The 23376-nt window shown below is 33.9% G+C and overlaps 2 long non-coding RNA genes across 5 annotated transcripts in view; one reads left to right on the plus strand and one right to left on the minus strand.

Annotated features, from left to right (window-relative positions):
- LOC145974696 (uncharacterized) overlaps nt 1-23376 on the minus strand; it is a 34676-nt gene that overhangs the window by 8479 nt on the left and 2821 nt on the right. The window lies entirely within an intron of this gene.
- Nucleotides 10856-14912, plus strand: LOC145974758 (uncharacterized). Of its 2 annotated transcripts, XR_014439786.1 has the most exons (4): nt 10856-11157; nt 12213-12431; nt 13265-13777; nt 14269-14912. It is a non-coding gene; the product is annotated as an uncharacterized LOC145974758 (long non-coding RNA). The 2 variants fall into 2 exon arrangements; XR_014439785.1 differs by lacking the exon at nt 13265-13777.

Consider the following 23376-nt stretch of genomic DNA (forward strand, 5'->3'; position numbering starts at 1 on the left):
ATGCATGTGTTTAAAAAAGGTTTAGCATTATTCTTTTCGAATGTTTCAAATCTGAATTTTTTTTATTATTTTAGATTTATTATTTTTTAAAATCAATACTTTCTACAGGGAATTTTGCTACCAGCGGATAGCATTAACAATGGCTCAACAATAGATAACTGATTTGCTCCAAGTTAGCAAGTCTCCGTTCGTAGGCTCCCTCTAGAGATTGTAGCCGCCGATAGCGAAGATACCTGTTGTATAATTATTAATTTTTATCGAAACACTTGTATAGAGATATTAGTAAAGAGATCATTTGCATTTCAAAAAACGTCACACAAAATTTATAACGAGTCTCTTAAAAATACGATATTCCAGCAAAGCGGACTCGAGTGTTGCAATGAGAAAACTTTATGAGAGACAGGAAAAAGCACATGTATATCGCATAACCGGAAATCCATTTTCGCATTTCCACCACAGATTGTTTTGAGATCGATAAAGTGCCACCCCTCGTAGGTGCCGTACCACGCAAATCAAGTTATAAAGGGTCTGCGTCTAATAAACGTGCTTTAGACATTTATTAGAAATCGATACCACGTGGAGCAAATTTATCCCGCGAATGACGCATGTTAAGAAATGCAAAGCGCGATTAAAAATAAGAACAACTCGCTTCTTTGTCTCTATGTTGGTGCATCGTTAGCGCGAGAGAGGCTCGCGTTATTTTATTAAATATTCTAAAAAAACTCTCTATGCGCGCGGTGCTGTTTAACTCGTGAAAAGATAATTGACTCTCCTGGAATTATATACGTAGAATAAATAGAATAAATGTATTTTCGCTGAAAGAGGAGCAGTGAATAATCACTTAATGATCTCAATTATAAGGATAAATCAGCGAAATCTCACTGAAAGAATTAGTTAGTGGTAACAGTTATTTCAATGAGTGATATTTATCATATGAAATGTCATACATATACTTTACAATATTATATTTGAAATAAAAATATATATTTATAGCAATATATATTTTATTATAAAAAAATATTTGACCAAAAATTGCTCATTTTTTTCTAAATTTATCATAAGAATAAAAAACAATATGCATATAATTCTGAATTTGGATACGTGTTTCATTCCAAATATGCGCATGTGTGAGTTTTTCTTAAAAAGTAGCAATTCAAAATGAATAAAAAAGAAGCTTTAAACGCGACATTTCGCAAATACACAGAAAAAAAAGTGTCAAATCAAAACTTATATACTTAAACTAACGCGTTCATTGTTTCGTATATACGCAATAATTTATAATCTTCTTGGAAGAATTTAATAATTTTAAATTTCAACAATATTATAGTCTTATTTTAATATTGTAATTATCACCTCAAGAATATATAATTATTTAATTTTACTTTAAGAAAATTATAATCTTTGATTTAAAAATGTTATTTTCCATCTAACATTGTTTCTTTTCCATTCAAGAAAATTAAATCTTAAATCATAAGAATATATTTTTCTTGATTGAACTATATAAAATGGCTTCATTCAAGTAAGCAATTATTCAAGCAATTATATTTTTCTTTAATTAACGCAATATAATCTCCTTTCAAGATTTCCATGTTAAAACTAAATATATTTTCAAAACAAGAATGTCCTTTTTTTCTGTGTATGTGCGACTTTTCAGCGAAATCTTATTGTCACAATCAGTAGGAAATAAGACAGAGGAGGAAAGTACGACTGCTTCCACTAAAATATTCATGTATCTTCGATGAAATCTTGTATCGATGCTTTAATCAGTGACATTTTCAGTGATTCAGTTTAAGAGAGTACGTGTTTTAATCAGATCCAATCTTAGCCGCGATAACGTGCCCTACATTTGGTCGGTATCGCATTTATATAAACGCGTTATAAACGCGGCTGCTCGATTAGAAATTTTATTCGGCCGATGTAGAGCGTATCGCACGGACATAAATCGAGACAATGACATTTAAATGATTAAATATTGCTCGATCGCTGTTGTTATTTTGATCGCGCTGAATAATCGATCGCGACGAGCGATCGATCCTAGCGAATTCTCGCTTGTCGTCATAGAAATGGCGCGTCATGAATGTCGCAATCATATAATTCTTTTACGTAAGCTTACTTTCATCGAGTTCGCAATTAATTACGCCAATTAGCGACGTTCGTCGAACTCGACCGTGCCTCGGCAAGATCGCTTATCGTACGATAACGAACGGGCGATCGCGCGACTAGATACGACGATAAAAATCATCAAGAATGGGAGGATTCCATTCACGCGTTGATTCATGCGTGTGTATTCTTATCTCGCGAGACAATCGTCGAGATTATTTCGAGGAAACGTATTAATCTGTTGCTACTTTTCATCCTTCTTCAATTAATCTGCAAGATAGGATTTCACCGAAAATTACGTTTGTTGCTCTTATACATGTTTTACACATTATTTCACGATAAATGTCAGCGGTAATTTTCGACGGAATTCTAATTAGAGCGAAAATTACATTAAATGTTTTTCACGAGATATCATTAATATCTGATAATTGTATATTGCTGATAATTTATATGTATCCGATATTAATTTATTAAGTAAAACTACGCTCTCTCTTTCTCTTCATTTTTCCCTCATTTTTAATATACGCGAAAAATTACACCATTTTTCATAAACGCGAAAAATTACACCATGTGTCTTCATGATGCGGCAAAAAGTCAATGAGATGATTATTAAAAGAAAATATTTGACTCGTAGAGCTTGGAAAAAATCTAAATCTTCTCTCTCTTCTACAATATTTCTGCGGATTAAATTTTTTCCCTTCTATAAACGAGTGGGCGGCGTGATTACACTTGGGAAATATCGCCGGTAAATGTCAGCGATATCGTAAAGAGAGAAAATTAGTATGATTTTCGAGCTAACGCTTAAACTTGAGATTTTTCGTTATTCAAATAACGCTTCGCGATAGCTTAACTTTCCCGGAAAAATGCGAACGTTGAATTTTCAACCGAGACCAATTTCTTTTTTCTACAAATATTAGCTCGTTTTATAATCCGCAAAATATTAAAAAAAATTGCAGCGCGCATAGTTGATTAAATTCATAAGCGATCGAGTTCCTAACAAAAGCGCAATCAATGTTCGATCGTCGCTTGCGAAAGGTCCAACGGCCCGCTTTCGTGCCATATTAGGGAAATTCGATATTGGGCAACATTACAAGATATATTAGGTCGCGTGCCAATCCCGTAAAGGGGATTCTATCTGCGAGTATCGGAATTCGGAGCTCGGACATCGAGTCTAAATAAAGCGACGCTATCGAGTACAATCAATCGGGTCTCGTTTGCAACGAGGGGATCACAGTATACACGATGCTCCACAAGTAACTAATTATATACAGACTAATTATACACGCAAGACTCGTGTCTTTCGACGAATGCGTGATAAATTTCCCGCGGATTAAAAAATATGCGGATTAAAAAATATTTCGTGCGAATCTTAATGTCCAAAAGTGGACCCGGGGAGGCCTCCATCGTCGGAGTCTCTCGCTTGTGAAACACCCGGTACGTTAACTGATTTCTCAATGAATCGACCTTTGTACGAGCGGTCCACAAGAAACTCGTTCATCGCGTGCCCGTGGAATTATTACGATACGACAGGAATTGAGGACTCCGCCGCGTTTGTATAACTCACGCTCGCTCTCTCGACGAGAGTCGCTATACCGGCGATTTATGTAATTAGCCGAGAGAGCGAGAGACTTTTCCAGGAATTATTGCCATGCCGTCGTGCACGGCCTACGTTGCGCCGGGACTTAATTACTTTCATCAAGGGAGGCGGCCGTATACAACGGTAATCGGCAATTTATGCCGGCTTACGCTTATGCGCCTAAGCTCCAGTAATCAAAGGCTCGACCCTTGGTGACACGTGTTTCGATTCTGCGGCGCATTCTGTGCGTTTCTTAACGTTTTCGTAGCTTCACGAGCGAGTAGATTAAAAGCATCCAACACGAAGATCCAGAGTCTGCTTCTTCTCCGCAGAACTTCGGGAATATTATTCTTGAAGTTGAAAAGATTAAATTCGAATTAACTTTCTTCTATTGAAAAAAATGAATTTCGTTTTTAATTATTCTGTATTGAACGAATTTAATTAATGAGCAAAGAGAAAGCAAATTACCACGATTATTTAATTCAATTCTAATTGAATAGTAAGTATAATTGAATAGTAAATATAATAATGTGAAATCGCAAAAATTACGGAGCAGGGAAATAATTAGAGAGAAAAATTAAAAATATGCACGTGTATTAATACACATATATATATATTTTATTATAATTAATAAATGTAACATAAATTACCTCTTTTTTCTCTCTCTTATAAAAATGTAGCTTCAATATATTATTGTGTTGTGTTATTATTATTACGAAAATTATCACATTGTTGATATTAGTAAAATAAATTCAAATATAAAAAAATCTTGCATTAAACTAAGATAAATGAGAGGAAAAAAATTGTGCGTTGAGAGAGAGAGAGAGAAGAGAGAGAGAGAGAGAGAGAGAGAGAGAGAGAGAGAGAGAGAGAGAGAGAGAGAGAGAGAGGAAGGAGGGAAGAAAGAGAAACAGAGAAAGAATAAAACATAAATTACCTCTTTCTTTCTCTCTTATTATAAAAATATAACTTCAATATATTATTGTGTTATATTATTATTATTACGAAAATTATTACATTGTTGATATTATTAGTAAAATAAATTCAAATATGAAAAAATCTTGCATTAAACCAAGACAAGACAAATGAGAGAAAAAAATTGTGCGTTGAGAGCGAGAGAGGGGGAGGGAAGAGAAACAGAGAAAGAATAAGAAGAGAGGAGCAAAATGTGCGAATCACCGTAGTTACATCGCGTCAATGCACCATTGTGTTATAATACGACGAAGAGCAAGACTTTCATGCGATAACCGTCGGTTATACAAGCAGCAAGTGAAACCGCGTTATTTCCGGTCGCCCGGTTCATCCTACGCGCGGCTATTCAAATTCCCTGATGTTGTACAGGGGAATCGATATTGCTCGACAAACTATCAGATTTATGATATGTTAGCCTTGTCAGGTAAATATTGAAAAAAAAATAAATAACTGAGAGAGAGAGAGAGAGAGCGTACATGTGAAGTTTCGACACACGTCAATTCTCACAACAAACTTCAACAAGAAATAAAATTAAAATTTGTTTTAACATTATTGTTAAAAATATAAAACACGCAGGTCAATATAAACAGTTTAACTTCACGCTTTAGAGATTTTTATTTACCCTTGCTTGCAAATATGAAAAAAAACATATATGTAAAAAAATTATATAGTAACCAATTGACGTAAACGAAGCTTGCAAGTATGACTTTTTACGTATCAGTAACTAATATCCATTTAGAAAATGCACTTCTTTGAGAAACGATACTTCTAATCGTTTTATACATCAGCAGTCTCCTTATAAATAGCATCTATAGTACTTCGTAATACTGTTTTCTCCACCATGTACAGACTCTTTTCTCATGAACGAGAAAACATTATTTTTCAATACAATGTCGTACGTTTTAAAATAGTTTGTTTAAGCTGAGTCTTTAACTATCCTTTTGTTCTATAGAATTACGTTTTTCAATAGAAAAAGAATTTTAAAACGTACATTTCTATAGTCTTTTCTTTTTTTAAGTCAGATTCAATAACCGACGCAAATTTCGTTCTGTATGTGATTTTTCTGATAAAAAAAAATAATTTTTCGTATTATACTTTTGTACTTATTAAGTTAGTTATTTTTAAGTTACTGCAAATTATTAATTTATTTTAATTCATTTTTTATAAATCTAATATTTTGTTAATCGTTATGCTCGAGTAAGAAAAAATAAATTTTGAAAATATTACATTTACAGTCGCTTCAAATGTTATGTGTGCGTCATCCTGCATAATCACTTTACAACAAAATAAACAAAAGACAAGTTTTTTTTGCGATATTGGTTGATAATTGGAACGTAAATCGCGCGCTCCTTTTTTGTTAATAAAGTTAATTATAATTTTGGAAAGTAGATAATTTAATTTTCTCGCGTGCTATTTGATACATTAATAATATGCATAAATAATTCGATATTCTTCTCCTCTCTATAATCGTGAACAAATATATAGGAAATATTTAGCACATTTAAAATACAATAATCAATACATTAAAAATGGTTTTAAAAACTATCAGAGAGAAATTTTTCATGTATAATATAATATTTAAAATGATATTTTTTAAAAATCTTTGAATTTGATATTATTTCAAATACTTTTATATCTTGTATTATTTTAAATGTATTATAGTAATAAAAAAGAAGTAATTGCAAGAGAGGTAAAAAAGAAAAATGTATATATAGAAAAAAAATTCGTAAAGATTCGAGAATATTCACACATTATTATTTATATAATGACAAAAATAATTATTTTAATTAATTATATATATATGAATAAAGAATATTACATATCTGAAATATTTATTTGTTTTATGTGAAATAAATTCAATATTTCAAAAATTCTAACGAACACATAATTATCAATAAATTAATTATTAATTCATGTTAAAAACATTTGCGATTTAATACGAGAAATAATATAAATATTATCATCAATTTTTTATTTTAAATATATTATTTTACTCATTTATGCATATGACATAGGCAAAATTTTTAAATTAGAAAACAATAATATATATGTATATGCCAATGGTTATAGTAAAATAATAACTAATCATTTTTTCCGCTATCATGATTTTGTATTTTCGCCCTGGAATAGGATTTTTTTCGAAAAAGAAACATGGCCTTGACCGATATTCTAGAAAAGGCGTATTTTACCAAATTATAGCACAGCTTCTACGTCGAAAATGTAGATTTAGGTCTCTGCACAATAAGCTAAGTAAAACGAATAAAATAAGACTTCTTTACGACCATCCGTATCAATTAACTACCAAGGACTGATCAAAGCCAAACGCAGCTGATGCTACGCGATTAATCAAATATTTATAAATATAAATTTAATATATAATTTATTATATTAAATATAAATTTTCTATGCTATTTATATTAAACAAGCATTATATCATCTAAAAGAAATTTAACTGTCAATATTATATCATCTAAAAAAATTTAAATGCTGACTAAAATCAGCACCATTAAAAAATCTTCTCATCATTATTAAAAAATTATTAAAATAACATTTTATTTCTTCAATAATCTCAATAATATAATTCGATAACTTTTATTACGCATAATGTCTATACAAATATATTGGATCAAAGTTATGTAAAGGCAGTTTTTCAAAGTAATTTCAAAGTTATGTGAAAGTAGTTTAATATTTAAAAATGCTTTCAATACATTTTTTATTTCGTTAAGATTCTACTTTCTGTATACATACTTTATATGCTAATAGATATTTTATATGCTAATGACGATATGTTTCTAAATATCAAATGAAAGAGTGTACCATGAGAATTCTGCTTCACGGACTTGAAAAAACGTCGCGTTCTGCAAGCGGCGAGTTGAAACTTTTTAATTTTGCAACGCACTTACACGTTCGTTTGTAAACCGAGATACATCGCTTCGTACTCGAATTGCAGCAAGTACAGCGGGCGTTGTAACCGGATAAATTAATGTTGTGGAGCCAACCTCGCAGGCAACAACACTTCACCACCAGACCAACAAACACACACACACATCGTTTATATCGACCCTACTTTTTCCATTAACGCCGATTCGACACGATCCTTCCTTCCCAAGGTTCGGGAGGGGGAGCGACTATACGGAAAGAATAATAAGATCCTAGCATGAGGGGAGCAAGGGAGACAGAGACGTCGAGGTCGCAGGTCCATGCGTGGGCGCGAGAGAAGCGCGGTATTTCTTCAGCTTTCTCCCTTCTTTCCCTCCCTCATTGATTACTTTACTTTGGCAACTCACCTATCGTAACGTAAGACCTTCATGTTACGCTCGACGAAACGTTATCTTAGTTTCTGTTTAGTTTTACTGTTGTTACATGCTCTTCATTAAAAGCGCAGTATTGCAGTCAATTATCGCTTGGAAATGAGAAAAGGAGTTCCAGAAAGAGAGGTAGATAACGTACGGCAATTTCGCGGACAATTGTCGACCTTGCAAGCCGAGCATCAAGTGCCCTCCTTTGGCCCTTAATAATGCAATCCCTTGTACTACCTTCCCGTCTTATTATTACCTGTAACGCGGCCAGATCTTCTCACGCCCGGCATTTATTTTCACAGGACACCCTGGAAGGTTCGCAAGCATGGTGAACCTTCTCGGAACTCTTTGCCCGTACTTGCTTTATGTCATGTCTTCCGAGAAGTCCCCACGTTTCCGTTTGTGTTTCCGCAGCCGACAACGGATATGCTTCGCATTATGCAAGACGTTTTCTACGAATCGCATTCTTGATTCTGTCATTAACGAGTCGAAATTATCGAAACGTCGTGTCGGGAAATACAAAAGCAATTGATTGCCTTATACTGTGCATAGGTGGAGAGGATCTTATTTTGAAAATCATTTTTATATCTATGTATTAATAAAAAAAAATATATTTGCTTCAATCAATATATATAGTAGCAATGCATAGAAAGGAGGCGTAAGAAAACATCTTTATGCAGTTGCATTAATACCGTTGAACGCATCCTGTATTTCCATAAAAGGAAGGGTCGTAGAATAATATGCTTTCTAATTGCGATTTTTAATAATGAATAATGTGCGATTTTTTCCATGCCAAGCAGCTATGGTTGAACGTGAAATTTCCGGATAGAGAAAGCGGAAAGCTGCTATATATGGCATTTAAGAAAATCTAAGGAAGAAAATAGTAAATGTATATACACAGTAAAAAATAAAATGTTAACTATAACACTTTTCACATGTCCCAGAAAGTCCACTCTAAATTTTAAGTTAAAATAACTCATTCGTCGTATATTACTTATTGACAAACTAAAAATGTTAAGTGATTGACACAATACTTTACATTTATTTTTGTTATTGTGACTTTAAGTGTAATGTAAAAATAGCATACAAATTAATTAAAAATTACATGAAAAAATAGTTACAATAACTCGTAAAAATTGTTGTAGGATATTAACATATAATAATAATTATTTTAACTTAAATTATTTGTAATAGAAATATTTGATTTTAGTAAATTTGATTATTTTGTATGTCAAAGTTCAAGGTATGAAGATTTACTTTAACTTTTCTTAGAATGTTAAACTGACTTTGAGACATGTTGATTGTTTAAAATGAGATTATGTTAAAAATACTCAAAATAATATTCCAATTCTAAGAGACATATACAAAGTGTTAAGTTATAAAGTTGACATAAATGTAACACACGAAAACGTTATAAAAATAAATAATAACATATAAGTTGTATGTTAATTTTACATTAAAGTACTAATCAAAACATGTGATAACACAAGAAAATTTTAATATATGGACGCACAATTTTTTACTGTGTAAAAGGAATTCTAAAATATGTATATGTGTGTGTATAGATTTTACGCTTTTAATTTCTATAAAACTACAATTTATATTTCCAATTTGATGTGTATGTCAATAAGATAAGTTCTATTCATAAAAGATCTTTAAAAAATGTTTTTTAACTTTTTATTGAAAATTAAATCTTATTAAATCGATCATAATTTAATAATTCTTAATTAATTATCGATAATTTTATCGTAAATAATTAATTATATAAATCTTGATGGTTACTATTGTTTAAGAATCATGATCATTTACAATTATTCAATAAGCATTAACCGTGAATTTTTGCAATAATTATACTGTTAATTTTCTTACATTTTACACAATGGTGTGTTAAAATTATTTTTCTCTTGAAAGCTACGCAATAAAAAAATTTGTTGTACCTTTTTATTTGTATTTTTTATTTTTTTACTTTTTTTGCGAGAATAACCTTATCATGAGTTGTACGTATCATTTGCTAGATTGTATCTTTTTTAATTAAAATATACAAGTATACAATATTCGCTTTATTTGTTTTTTTTTTTTATTTTTATTCGCGAATCCATGAAAGAAGAGAGACACGTTCGAAAAAATCGAGGTTTGATGATTGCTAAATAACCAATAACTCCATAGACCAGCCAAAATCAGCGTCTATTAAGCTAGCATGCCAACATGGGCACAATGACATAAAACGTACAAAATATTTAGTGCTCTTTATGTGCTAATTTATTGCTCTAATCCTGATTTTATTGCTCTAGTCGTTTTTTGAAATTGTTATTATTTTTGGTACTTCTCTCTTGTATGACGTACATTTTGTGGTTGTTCCCGGTGTAAAAAATAGCGAACCGAAATTGAAACTAGTATATATTGTAAGCACATAATTAGCACTAAATTATAGTGTAAAGAAATTTTTGAAATCGTTATTATTTTTGGTACTTCTCTCTTGTATGACGTACATTTTGAGGTTGTTTCCGGTGTAAAGAGTAGCGTACCGAAATTTAAACTAGTGTATATTGTAGGCACATAATTAGCACTAAATTATAGTATAAGTGCTTTCTTTTCTTATATCATTATTTTTTTAATGGGCATTCTAACTTTTTTAAAAGTAAGCATAAATATAATTTCTCGCTAAACGGCTAGAGCAATAAAATCAGGATTAGAGCAATAAATTAGCACATAAAGAGCACTAAATATTTTGTACGTTTTATGTCATTGTGCCCATGTTGGCATGCTAGCTTAATAGACGTCCTTTAAACTTTAAACTCATCTTTCCTCCCCACCACATAAACTCGATCGACAAAATCGACCGAGAAGAGCGGACACATCGTAGAGCGAACCAGAGCGAAACACTGGTGGGCAGTTTTATGACCAGCTAGATAGCGAACGTGCGCGGGAGAGTTTACGTCGTGGGTTGTGCGTGCCTTGAGGAATGTGGGCGCACCAGTTTCGAGAGTCATTGAAAATGAAAGAGAGAGAGAAAAAGAGAAATAGAGACGGGCGCCCCCATATTCCTGAACCTTACGGTCATCCTCGAGGCGTAGGAGACGACAAAAAAAGAAATATCCGGACCCACCTACGGCTCTGCATGTTTTATCATCTAGGTGGACAAGTAGCGGCCTGATTGCTCCAGTGATTGACCGTCACTCCAATTAAGGCTGAATTTTTCAAATTGGCGAGGTTGTTTACGGATACTCTCTCTCTCTTCTTTTCTCTCTGTCCTTCGGGATATCATAAACGCAGAAAGCCGCAATCAATTACGGTTATTATCGTGTAATTGTTTATCTATATGTGACCATTATAGTTCTATTGTCTTTATTATTAGCTGTGTTATTTTATTCTTTGAAAATTTATTAGATAAATTTTTGGGAATTCATTGGATAAATTTATAGTAGAATATATTTATTGTTTGGTTGCGACTTTGGAATGTATTTTATAAATTCTCGACTTTTTAAATAACCATGTTATTTACAACTTTTCTATATTTAAGAATATTATTTTTCTTTTTATATTTTTCTCTTTCACTTTACATTTACTTACTAATTTATAAGAAATATTCTTGTTATAACTTATTCAAACAGAGACTAAAATAGTTCATTGACATTAATTAATTTAAGGCATAGATTGTGTACGTAATTTGTGTCTCAATGTGTTTTCGTTTCCCGTAATAAAGAAAATGTTATTGGCATTTACAAGCACTCGAAGGAAAGAAAATAAATTTTGAAACTTTTATGCGAAGAATAATATCTTTCTAAATATCAATAAATAAAAAAAATTTGCTTTATATATATTTTTAAACGCAATATTATAAAGGTTCGATTTTTTCCGTACAATAATAATCTCCCGCGATTATTTTAATGCAATAAATGCAATAAAGCATTTTCCCTCTCTCCTTCTCTCTCTCTCTCTCTCTCTCTGTCTCATATAAATATATGTAATTTAATATTTAATATTCTGCTACAAGCGTATCAAACGACCCATTTTGCGCGATATTATCGGAAACAAAGAGCACATCGAAATAAAAATGATTTTAGAAATTCTGCGATAATTAATCGCATATTGATCGTACATTTCGTCTAAAGTTAAATTAGAATTTCCGCAATATCGAAAAATTAAATTATATCAATAATAAATCAATAATAGAGGTTGTATCTGGTGATGTTTGTAATGATGTAGCAGGAGTTATATTGTTTCTGCAAAAATAATTTTAATGTGTTTTAAATTTTTTGGATCAGATATACACCTACACCTTAGATCAGACCATTTCAACATCACCCCAAGACAACTAACTGATTGCCAAACTACTATTAAACAAAGCAGCTTTCACTTTTACTAAAAAAAGATACAGATTTATACCAATTGATGGTAGAAATGGATTACACCCTAGAAGGGACGTGGCCAAACAAATAAGAAGAAGAAGAAATTCGGAACAAAGATGCAGCGGACTAATGATGGTAAGTTATTTAAATTATTATATATATATATATATACCCTTGCCCCTGTGTGTGTGTGTGTGTGCCTCTTGTATCCGACCCGTCATAAGTTAATTACTTCTTTTAATAATACAAGAACTAAGCGTTGGACGAAATTTTGCCAACGGAAAAATCGTCTTAGAATTGACTCAAGAATGTGTCATTTCACGGACAATAGGACATTATTTTAAATAACCCTGTATATATATATATATATAACGTTATATATATATATATATATATATATATATATATATATTCTCTGGTTATATATATATATCCAGAGAAAGATAGGGATGTATGTGGGAGGAGGTCGGACGTGTCTTTACGCCCATTTGATCAACGAGCGACAGAATCCATCCGTGGCAACGGCATCGAGGCATATTTTTTGGAGAGAGCATTTACACACTCTCCAGCCCAACGAATAATTGTTAGAAAACAATATTCGTGGACTAGAAAAATATGTGAAGTACAAGTGACTGGATCGGGAATCGAACCCGAGTCTTTCGCTTTCCGGGCAACTGCTCTAGACCACTGAGCTATCCAGACCTCACACCTAATGCTTTTTAACACAGTGATATGCGACTCCAGAGCGATGTTGGTATCTCACTCGATGGATGCAATGCCGATTGCCACGGAGGATCTCTGAAAGGTCGCTCGCTGACCAAATAAGTGCCGGTAGAGGTATTCGCGTGCATGCTGGCTTCCGACTGGCCTTCCGTATGAAAACGGCACCGACGAGTACAACGCCGTAGAGTGACCACATCCCCCAAGATCCCTCTACTATATACTAAAATCCCTACTGTACCAAATAGCAGTGGCGGATGGACCCTAAGATAGGGCCAAGGCAGGCCTCCAGAGAAAGATAGGGATGTATGTGGGAGGAGGTCGGACGTGTCTTGCTCAATGCAAGATGCAATGGAAGATGCTCGATGCTTTCGTCGTCGATGTTTGTACAACGACAGGCGGAATACGGACCATTCGTTCGCGTGGTTATACTCCTTTTCCGTTATCACTGACAACAGGATGCGGTTAGTCACGGTTGCGCTGACGAATCCCAACAAATGCGACGATTATCTGTGCGACGGCATTGAAAATAAAAAAACGTAGCTTTTTTTTAGCGCGAAACTTGCTGCTGCCTCGCGCATTTGTCATCGAGCATACGTTCGAGCACGTTCTACGGATTATGTTGCATTCGCAAGAAATACTGATGTAAAGCGCGAGTAAAAAATAAACTTTTATATATAACAATCTTGTTGCATAGTTATTTCGATACAATGTAAAATATTATTTAAAGCATCAAAGAGAAGAAAATGAGAGGAAGAAAGGTGAAAAAACTGGATTTTATAAATATGCTAGATGATAACAAAAAATTCTCGATCAAAAAAAGACAAAACAATTTAATTTATCGCGATTCGATGATAGAGTAATTAGCGTAGCAAAACGCGCCAAATATTATCTCTCTTTTTCTCTCGATAAAAATTATTTATTTATTTATTTTTATTTATTTATTATTTATTTATTTTATTATTTTATTTATTATTTTATTTATATTTTATTTTAGGATTATATATTTATTTATTTTTATTTAATATGTTTTTATATGAAATTTATATTTAATATGTTTTAATATATCTTTTATTTACTTTCTCTTTTTTTATATTTACGTTTTTTTTAATTATATAATATCATCATTATTTTATTATTTCTTTACAATTATTTTAATTAAATTATATTATTTTAATTATGTAATATTAATTATATAATATTTTAATTATATTAATGTTCTCTCTTCATGTTTATTTTTTTACGAGAGCAGTCATCGGGGACGTACGCATCGAAGGTCCTTTGCGTTGCGGATTCCTGGCGCGTTCGTACCTGTGTCCCTATAAGTGGCGCATATATAAAGGAGCCTTTTATAACGCGTTACGCGAGAGCCGGCGCTGCAAAGAAAGCTGCCGGATGCGGTGAGGGGGCGAGAGGGGCCTCATTATCTTATCTCGAACCATTTCCTGTCAACCTAGGGCCGGCACTCTCGCTACAGTGGTGGTGTTACGCACACTCGTCTCCACACCCTCGCAACCATACCAGTCGAATGCACTCACGCACACGCGTGCACGCGTCCGCGATGGTGTAGGACAGCGGGATCGTTTCCGGCGCGTGTGCGTTCGACATTGCATCTGGCTGCAAGCGCGGCTATGAACCCGATAATCATTTTTCCCCCGACAATTCGCCACAACGAAGGGTCAACGACGATTTTTCGACGAGAATTCGAGAGCTTTGATTTACAAAGAAATCTAAAAGAAAAGATGTATCGTGCATAAAATATATTTGAGACGATTAAAAACTCTATATTATAAGAAAATTCTATATTTAAGAAAAATGTTAACGAAGGATAATAAAGCATTGAAAGATTAAAGAAGAGAAAAATTGACATAGATTTATAACATGTATAAAGATACAACCTCTTTCCCTCTCTTTCTAAAAAATTGATTCTAATAAGAATAAGAATGCTAAAAGTTAAAAATGGAATTGTAAAATTCTGCATTTTTCATGCATTCAGTCTTTCCTCTGGATAAGTTTTTAAGTCTGACTTTACTTAATAAAATATACATCATAATTATACAAATTTTATCTTTTTATATTTAGTAAATTGTTCAAACATAAGAATAATTTTTATCTTCTATTTATTGTCCTATCTAAGATTCACAGACAACGTTAAATAATTTTAATGCGACTTGAGATTTAATTATTTTAATTGCAACTCGAGACCTTTGCAAGGTACGATAAAACTATCTAAAATTATATGTACGAGTAAAAAAGTGCTTATAATTGGAGTCATTTGACAAAGAAATCAATATGATAATTCTAATCCACTAAAAAAAGAAACTACGAGAATTTTACTCATAAAATAAATCATTCATTTTCATGCACGGATTATATCGATCTACTAGTCCTCGTAGCTCGGGTTAACGACCTTGTTTTCCACTACGGTAACTCATGAGCAAAAATAGATATCGTGAATTGCTATCGACGCGCCTCGTCTTTTTCCAGATTATGTGCACGTTAAGGAAAAGAATATTTAATTTCCAGCCTAAACACGTATAATTTTAAATCATAGAGACTGCGCAAGACAAGAAAAAATTATCTTGTGCTTATTTTTTATAATATAACAATTTGCGAAACTCGAAAAGCTTAATCTTAATAAAGTAACTTGACATGCTAATGAAATGCGACGAAGCAATATTCGGAAATTAAAAAATTTGTCTAAAATTGCTCTTTTATAAGTAAACATAAGGTACATGTCTAATTTATAAATTAATTATTTTAAAATAACGAAGAGAAAGTGGCATAAATTTTTTTGTCTCTGATTTTTCATAAATGTTGATATTTAAAAAAAAATTGTCTCTCGCATATGTCTCGATTTCGTGAATCTAAACGAACGAAAATATGCACATTTGCAATTTTGGACATAGGGAAACTTTAAAACAGCTTTGGCTCAGGCAGAAGCAATTGAAACGTTTCCTGCGGATGTTTCGCTTCCTCGAACAATTCGTCTCCAGTTCCAAATGCAGACCTGATGGTCGTTAAAACTACGCATAATTTCCACACGTTATTAGAAATCATCGACGCTTGTCTCTTTCGAATAAAATTAATTAAATTAATATTTAATAATAAAGTAATAAAGTTAATATATTTATATAATATATTTATTATATATTTATATGTTTATAATATCATTATATTTAAACTATTAATTTTTTGCAACAATGTTTTATATGAATCTATTAATAAATCATAGCATATTTAAAGCAAATATTATTTCTCTAAAGATAATTATTCACAAAACAAATACATTAAAATATATTATAGAAATATATTGTACGATATTTTTTTATATTTCTAAAAATGTTACTTTTGATGAAAAATTATATTTCTTAATAATATATTCTTTAATAATGATGTATTTATAGAGGTTTATAAAACCTGTCTTTAAAGCAAAAATAATTGCGTTACATAGATAAATAAATATCAAAGTACATCTGAGAATATTGCAAATCTTGATATTTATATTTATTACAGCTAGGAATATCTGAAGGTTGAAATAAAAGAACCCTGTGTACCATTGTTGGAATAAAGAACACTAGTAAAGAGATTTGAATCGTTTATAAAAATCATACGCGCAAAAAATAGAAGGCTACTTTTATTATGTTTATCGAGAATAATATCTGTACGTTTCTTGAAAAACACAAAGAGAACATTAAAAACACTGTATATTGCATTCGTTTCTTATCTTCCACGCGAATTAATTTAAATCTAATTTTCACGACTCTAACAAGATTGATTCCCTCGAGTTCTTTTGAAAGCGCATCAGATTAGGGCGTCCTTCGAACGTGTTTTTCTCCGACAAGGACCGCGACAGAGATTTCGGTTTTTCCTATCTCGAATGGCAGGAATTATCCGCGAGGGACGGGTTCTTTTCGCCACGAAAAGACGTTAAGACGGGTCAGTTATCGCGCGATTAAATGGCAACGATCGCGTAGGTGAAATCACGCGTTTAAAAATACATACAACGCCAAGTTTGCGAGAGCGCATCCGGCCTCGCGGTGGGCGAGAGAGAGAGAGAGACGTGTGCTTCTTTGTCATTTCGCGCTTATTATTATTTTTGCGCCCGCCATCGATATTCAATGAGGCGCGAGGCGAGGGAGCGGTGTTGGTCAATAAAAGAAAAGCACACGTCGCGGTTGCCGCCACCCCCGCCGCCGCGTCCGATTCACAGAACGTAACGGTAGGTTAGGTCAACGGAAACGTCTGAATGGACTTACGCGAGTAGAAATACTACTATCCACCTAGCGCATGCGCGCGCGCGCGCGAAGCTGCGTGAGACGCGTCGGAGACTAATAATTTCCCGGGACATTACGTTTCCTTATGGCGATGAATGGGACACGAGTGTGTGTCCGGGATATAAGCGATCGGTAATAAATTATAAAACCAGTTGTAGCTTCCGCCGACCTTGTCCGCTCCGCGCGCTATCAACGTAAATAACGTCGAGAGGCCACGTTTGTCAAGAATTTTTATGTTAATTAATCGTCGAGCTTCGAGCTCGCAATTATTAGGTTTTATATGGAAGCGAAGAGATAAATTTTGCGATGATGGACGAGAATGATGAATGTCATTATTGTATAAGGTAAAATTAAATATTGAAGAATTTTTATCGCGAAAAAAAATGGATGTCGCGTCAAATTATTAAGAGTCAAAATTAGGAGAAGCTAAATACGGAGCATTTCTTCAAGTAGACGTATCGAACGCGTTTAAGGGAAAAAGATCACGTTTGTTAAAGTCAATTTTGAAAAATTACAATTTAATGAGGAGGGAAACGTCAGCTTCGTACGTTCAAACAATATTTGATCAGTTACAAAATTGAAATATACGGCAATATTATACCGTGAAAGCTCTATATTCGTGTGAGCTGCGTTCCGCAAAATTGAAATACGCAAATATGGAAACTGCACATAAACGCTGTGAGGCAAAATATAAAAGATTAAATAAAAAAGAAATATAAAAAGAAAGAAAAAGAATAAAAAGGAGTTTTTTTTTATTTCATTTGCACTTCTCTCATTAATCTTGAAATAAAATTTACAGCTAATTCTTACTTGAAGATTACTTGAAGTTAAGCATCGAAAATATCTGTTATATTTGAACAAACGATTCCGAGGTATGTGAGTAGGAAAAATGGTTACAAACGTCGAGTCATGCGAATATACGACACACATAAATAAATAATACTCCAAGCTTTTATTGTATTTTACAACACGACTCACACATTTATTTTATTCCTCAGTCATGTTTGTTTTATGCGATTGATTGCCTTCTTGTAGTTATTTTATCTCATTATTTATGTATCGCCAACATCATTTTATGCGTGTCTCATCGTATATATATTTTTATTATATATATTTTTACATATATTTTTTACATATAAAAATATATTTTTATATATTTTATATATATTTATTATTTTATTATATATTTATTATTATTTTATATATTTTATATATATTTATTATATATTATATATATTTTTATATATTTCTTTATTATATATATATTTTTTTTGTAAGACAAACACATATATAATATAAGAAAAAATACAAAATAATATGATAGATATAAAATACAAAAAAATAACTGTATAAATAAAAAATTCTTAGATAAAAATAATTATAAATGCACAGCATACTTCGTTAGTGTATTGAATAAGCGAGAAAAATATCCGGGCGACAAGATACTCGTGGAATTGTGATTGAGTAACACTCGCGAGTTTCACATCTTCCGACTTGCATCGCGAAATAATGGCCATGCCTGTTAAGTATGCGCGCACCTGTTAAGGTCATCGGCAGTCAGGTATCGCGCTTACGTCAACCCGCCGTACATATTATCGTATCCATCGTAACTGACAAGCCTGCCTCTGCCTGTAACGCGTGCCTCCTCGTCCAACTTGCCTTGCGTTACATTTGCGTAAGTTTATCTCGCGATTAAAGGCGCGGAATTGACGCGCAATTTTTTGTGACGTAAACGAAAGCGACGTGGGTCGTCGTGTGTATTTTTGCATTCCCCTCATTTATATATAAATTATCCTTATTACGTCATACTCTCTTATTATCATTCTTTATCATGGCAAGTTTCACCTCTTGGGAAAGATGTACGTGCGAGTGATAATTTGATGATAATCTAATCTGATTTGAAATCAGACTAAATCAGACTTATTAGGTAACGTTCGAATAAGTACGAACGATGAAATGACTCGATTGTTTTAGACCGCTGACTTGCACATTATACATTGCAATGCAATTGTTTGTCTCTCGAGCAGACGAAAAAATTTATTACTACGTTACTATGATCTGAAAAGTTCCATTTTGGGTCTTAATGAGTTGAATCTAATCGCAGGACGGTCCAAGTTAATTCTGGGAAAGAAATGCGAGATATATTTTCATGAGATGGTCCTTTCTTAAAAATATAAGCTATCATTTTTATGACATGATAATATTAATAATTCTCTCTTTTCTAAATTTATAATTATTGAGATGCAAATTATTATAAAAGTATATCGAGATATTAATTATTTCTTGCATTAAAAAGATACTTTATTAATTTCATCTTTTTACTCGCTTTTATTTATGTAATACGTTCTCTTTTGCGTGATAAAACAATAGTGGCCTTTAATTACGTTTGAAGAGTCCTGCGATGATAATGAGGGAAAGCGGCAGCTTCGAGGAAATGAGCAAGAATTGGCTCGATTCGAACGTGCGAATGTTTGATTACAACATCGAACATTGAATCAAATTACACGCGATTCCATTTTAGAGTCAACAATCAGCATTCTGTTCTCAATTTAGCGTCGATATCTCATAAATGATTAATATAACTGCCATCTTTTCGCGAATATTAGAGAGATCATTTTGAAATAAATTTCTTCCGATAATGATCATTTATAAAATCAAAGAAAAATTACGTTTACCAGAAAATCAGGAAATTCTTTAACCTCTTTTCTCAACAAAAATTTCACAACAAAAATTTCTGCAAAAAATACAGATTATTACAATTAATTGCGATTACATAAAACTGCATTTTTAAATATGCCCTTCGCTGTTGTAAAAAAAAAAGATAGTTTATAAATATCTATTGACCTATTAGCGACTTCGAAATGTCATTTAAAATGGAAACAATTCAGCGCACTGCCGTTTAAATTATCCCGAGAAATTCGATCTTACGCATCGTTCGCGATCGCTCGCTGTCCTCGAAGATCCGTCCTGAGGAGAATGACATTTTCTGCGGGTACCGCAGGAATCGGTGTCGATTTGCGAGAAATATATACACTTTATTCGGTCTATTTGTTGCAATTGTGTGATAGACGATCGCTATTCACGCTCGCGACGCCCACGTTAAAGAGTGCCAGGATTTGTATTAGCACTCAGAAAAAAAATAAGTGTCAAATCAAAACTTATATACTTAAACTAACGCGTTCATTGTTTCGTATATACGCAACAATTTATAATCTTCTTAGAAGAATTTAATAATTTTAAATTTCAACAATATTACAGTCTTATTTTAATATTTTAATTGTCACCTCAAGAATATATAATTATTTAATTCTACTTTAAGAAAATTATAATCTTTGATTTAAAAATGTTATTTTCTATCTAACAATGTTTCTTTTCCATTCGAGAAAATTAAATCTTAAATCATAAGAATATATTTTTCTCGATTGAACTATATAAAATGGCTTCATTCAAGTAAGCAATTATTCAAGCAATTATATTTTTCTTTAATTAACTCAATATAATCTCATTTCAAGATTTCCATGTTAAAACTAAATATATTTTCAAAACAAGAATGTCCTTTTTTTCTGTACACGTGAAATGCTATTTCCAGACCCGATGACAAGTGAAATACGGATAACGAGTAAAAGTACTTTGTTTTTGGAAAGGTCACGATTGAGCCATGATGCGATGAAGATCACTATCTCGGATAGACATTCGCTTCATACAAGCATAATCGCAAGGTATTATTCATAATGGAGGAAAATATTTTGTTTCTTATCGAGCCCCAAATTCCCCAAGAATAAGAACGTCTTTAGTGATAAGTTGGATTAACAACGGCTTATATATGAGCGATCCACAATCAGAGCAAGACAGACAGAGAGAGAGAGAAAGAGAGAGCGAGCTGCTATCGTATAATTTTTATATCTTATATTTTTATTCCGTTATCTCTCTCAGAGCTTTTATCATCTTTTGAAAAAAAAAAAACAGTTTCTTGTTTTCTAATCGATTTAAAAAAAATTAATTGATAAAAAGCACTAAAGAGTCCGCGCTCTCCTGATATAATTTACATTATAAGGGGAATACGCGTAGGTGTTCCTGTGACGTAACCATGATATTTAATAAAATTCTAGTGTTTCAGTGTTTTAATGAAAATTTTTAATGTAGAAACTATTAATCACGCAGAGAGCTGGGCTTTATCATTTATACCGGCACGATTCCTCCCCTCCTGGTTCTTGGAATGCATTATCGATTGCGTACAAGAATTAAATCCGTGTAACATGCGAGCCATATAATTATCTTATTCGAGTAGCATAATTTTCCAGAATCATTTTTAGAGTCATTCGAGTTTCCGCGAATTTTGCATAACACTTTCCAACATCGTATCCATTTACTAATTCATCGTGCAAGACCTTTCGTCGTGTACCAACAAAGCCGCGAGTCGCCCACGTATCCGGTCTCTTCCGTTAATCTTTAATTGCGAGTCCCGTAACCGACTGTTCCGATATAGGCTACGTCGAGAGTGCGAGTGTAAAATGTAACGTAAAAAAAAGGATAATAATCGTGTCTCGTAATTAGCCGTGCCTTGCTCCACTATTTCCATCTAAAATTCCTATGCTCAACTCCCACGCATTTCATTGTGACGCATCAAACGTTGCTCTGGACATTGTTGCGAGAGATTTAGATGCGCGAATACCTGTATAATAGCCATACCTAGATGTAATTTGCGTAACGTAAGCGTTTTCAGATGGACTTGGCATTTCCTCGTAGCTAGATTTGTATCAAGATGCATATGTATAATTTCTAAAAGCTCCTTTGAAGATTCTATCTTCCATATTATATGGAACAGGAAAATAATTTTACGGGGCTAAAATTGGAAAGGAACGTACGGTAAAAGTAGCATAAATTATACAACTATAAAACTAATATATTTTTACATCTTCCATATATATCGGTCCTGATAAATTATAAAATTTTAACAGCTATATAAAGAAGAAAGGGCAAAAACGTGACAGACGACCGCCGGTATTTTCGACCCGTTAAAATTAGAGGTGTAATTTTGTACGAGTCAGGTCGATTGGCTTCGACTTTTTCCAGCGATGAGAAACGTGAATTATGTAAACTATCGAGCACAGGTCGGAGACTTTTCGGAGAAAGTCGAGATTGCGGAAGGTCGCAAATTTCTCTCCCGCGTCCCGTCACGTGTGCGTGCGCACCTTTCGATGGATTTCGCAGATAAATTTCAAAAATACGCGAGTCGATGGAAGCCGGAAATGACGTCGAGGCAAGTCGCTGGATTCGGAAATTTCGGCTCTCGCGACACGAGGCCGGCAGCCCCTCTCGTCTGCTTTAACGTTAAAGCCTCCGCAACTCCGGGCATTATTGACGTTAGGGCGAACCCTAGGGGGAGGAGGGGGCGGGCGGGGGTGCGCGCGCGCGCGACAGGACGAGCGGTGCCGGGTGCTCACCTTATCCGGCACCCACGCGGATCGAATCCAATTCGTCGGCACGCGTCGGATACCCGCGGAAGGTCACAAACGCCCGCGGCCCTTTCCCGACCTTCCCCTCTCCCCTCCCCGCCCCCCTCTCCCCCTGCCACGCTTCACGCCCTGTTTCAACCCTCGCTCCCTCTCCGTCCCGTTTCCCTCTACCCTCGCGCCTTCCAGCCTTCACCCTCCCCCTCCACGTCGCCTCTCTTTCACCCTCGTGCTCCCCCCCGCTCCCCCCCCCCCCGCGAGGGGGTAGCGCGATAAAGCGGCGGCCGCGCGATCGAACGCGAAAATCTTCAACGACAGCCGCCCAAATGAATGGAATGCCGACCCACGCCTGTCCCGCACGGCCGTCTGATAGGCTGTCGTCCCCTCTTGCGCGAGGGAAGAGAGAGAGAGGAAGAACGAACGGATGAGTGAGCGAGGGTGAGCGAGAGCGGACCGAATCGAGCCGAGCGCGATGAACGGAGGACAGGCGCTTCGCGTAAACGGTAAGGGCCAAGGCCGTATCATTCGACGGCGCGTCCTCCCCCGCGTGATTTATGTCGAGCCCTTACGAGCCGCGTAAACGTGATCGTAGACACGAGACGCGCGTCCGACGAGGGGATCTTTCTCCCA

The sequence above is a fragment of the Camponotus vicinus genome, unplaced genomic scaffold (assembly GCF_025532165.1).
Source record: "Camponotus vicinus isolate PSW18456_S1 unplaced genomic scaffold, iyCamVici1.0 SCAF_7, whole genome shotgun sequence".
Taxonomy (NCBI): Eukaryota; Metazoa; Arthropoda; class Insecta; order Hymenoptera; family Formicidae; genus Camponotus; species Camponotus vicinus.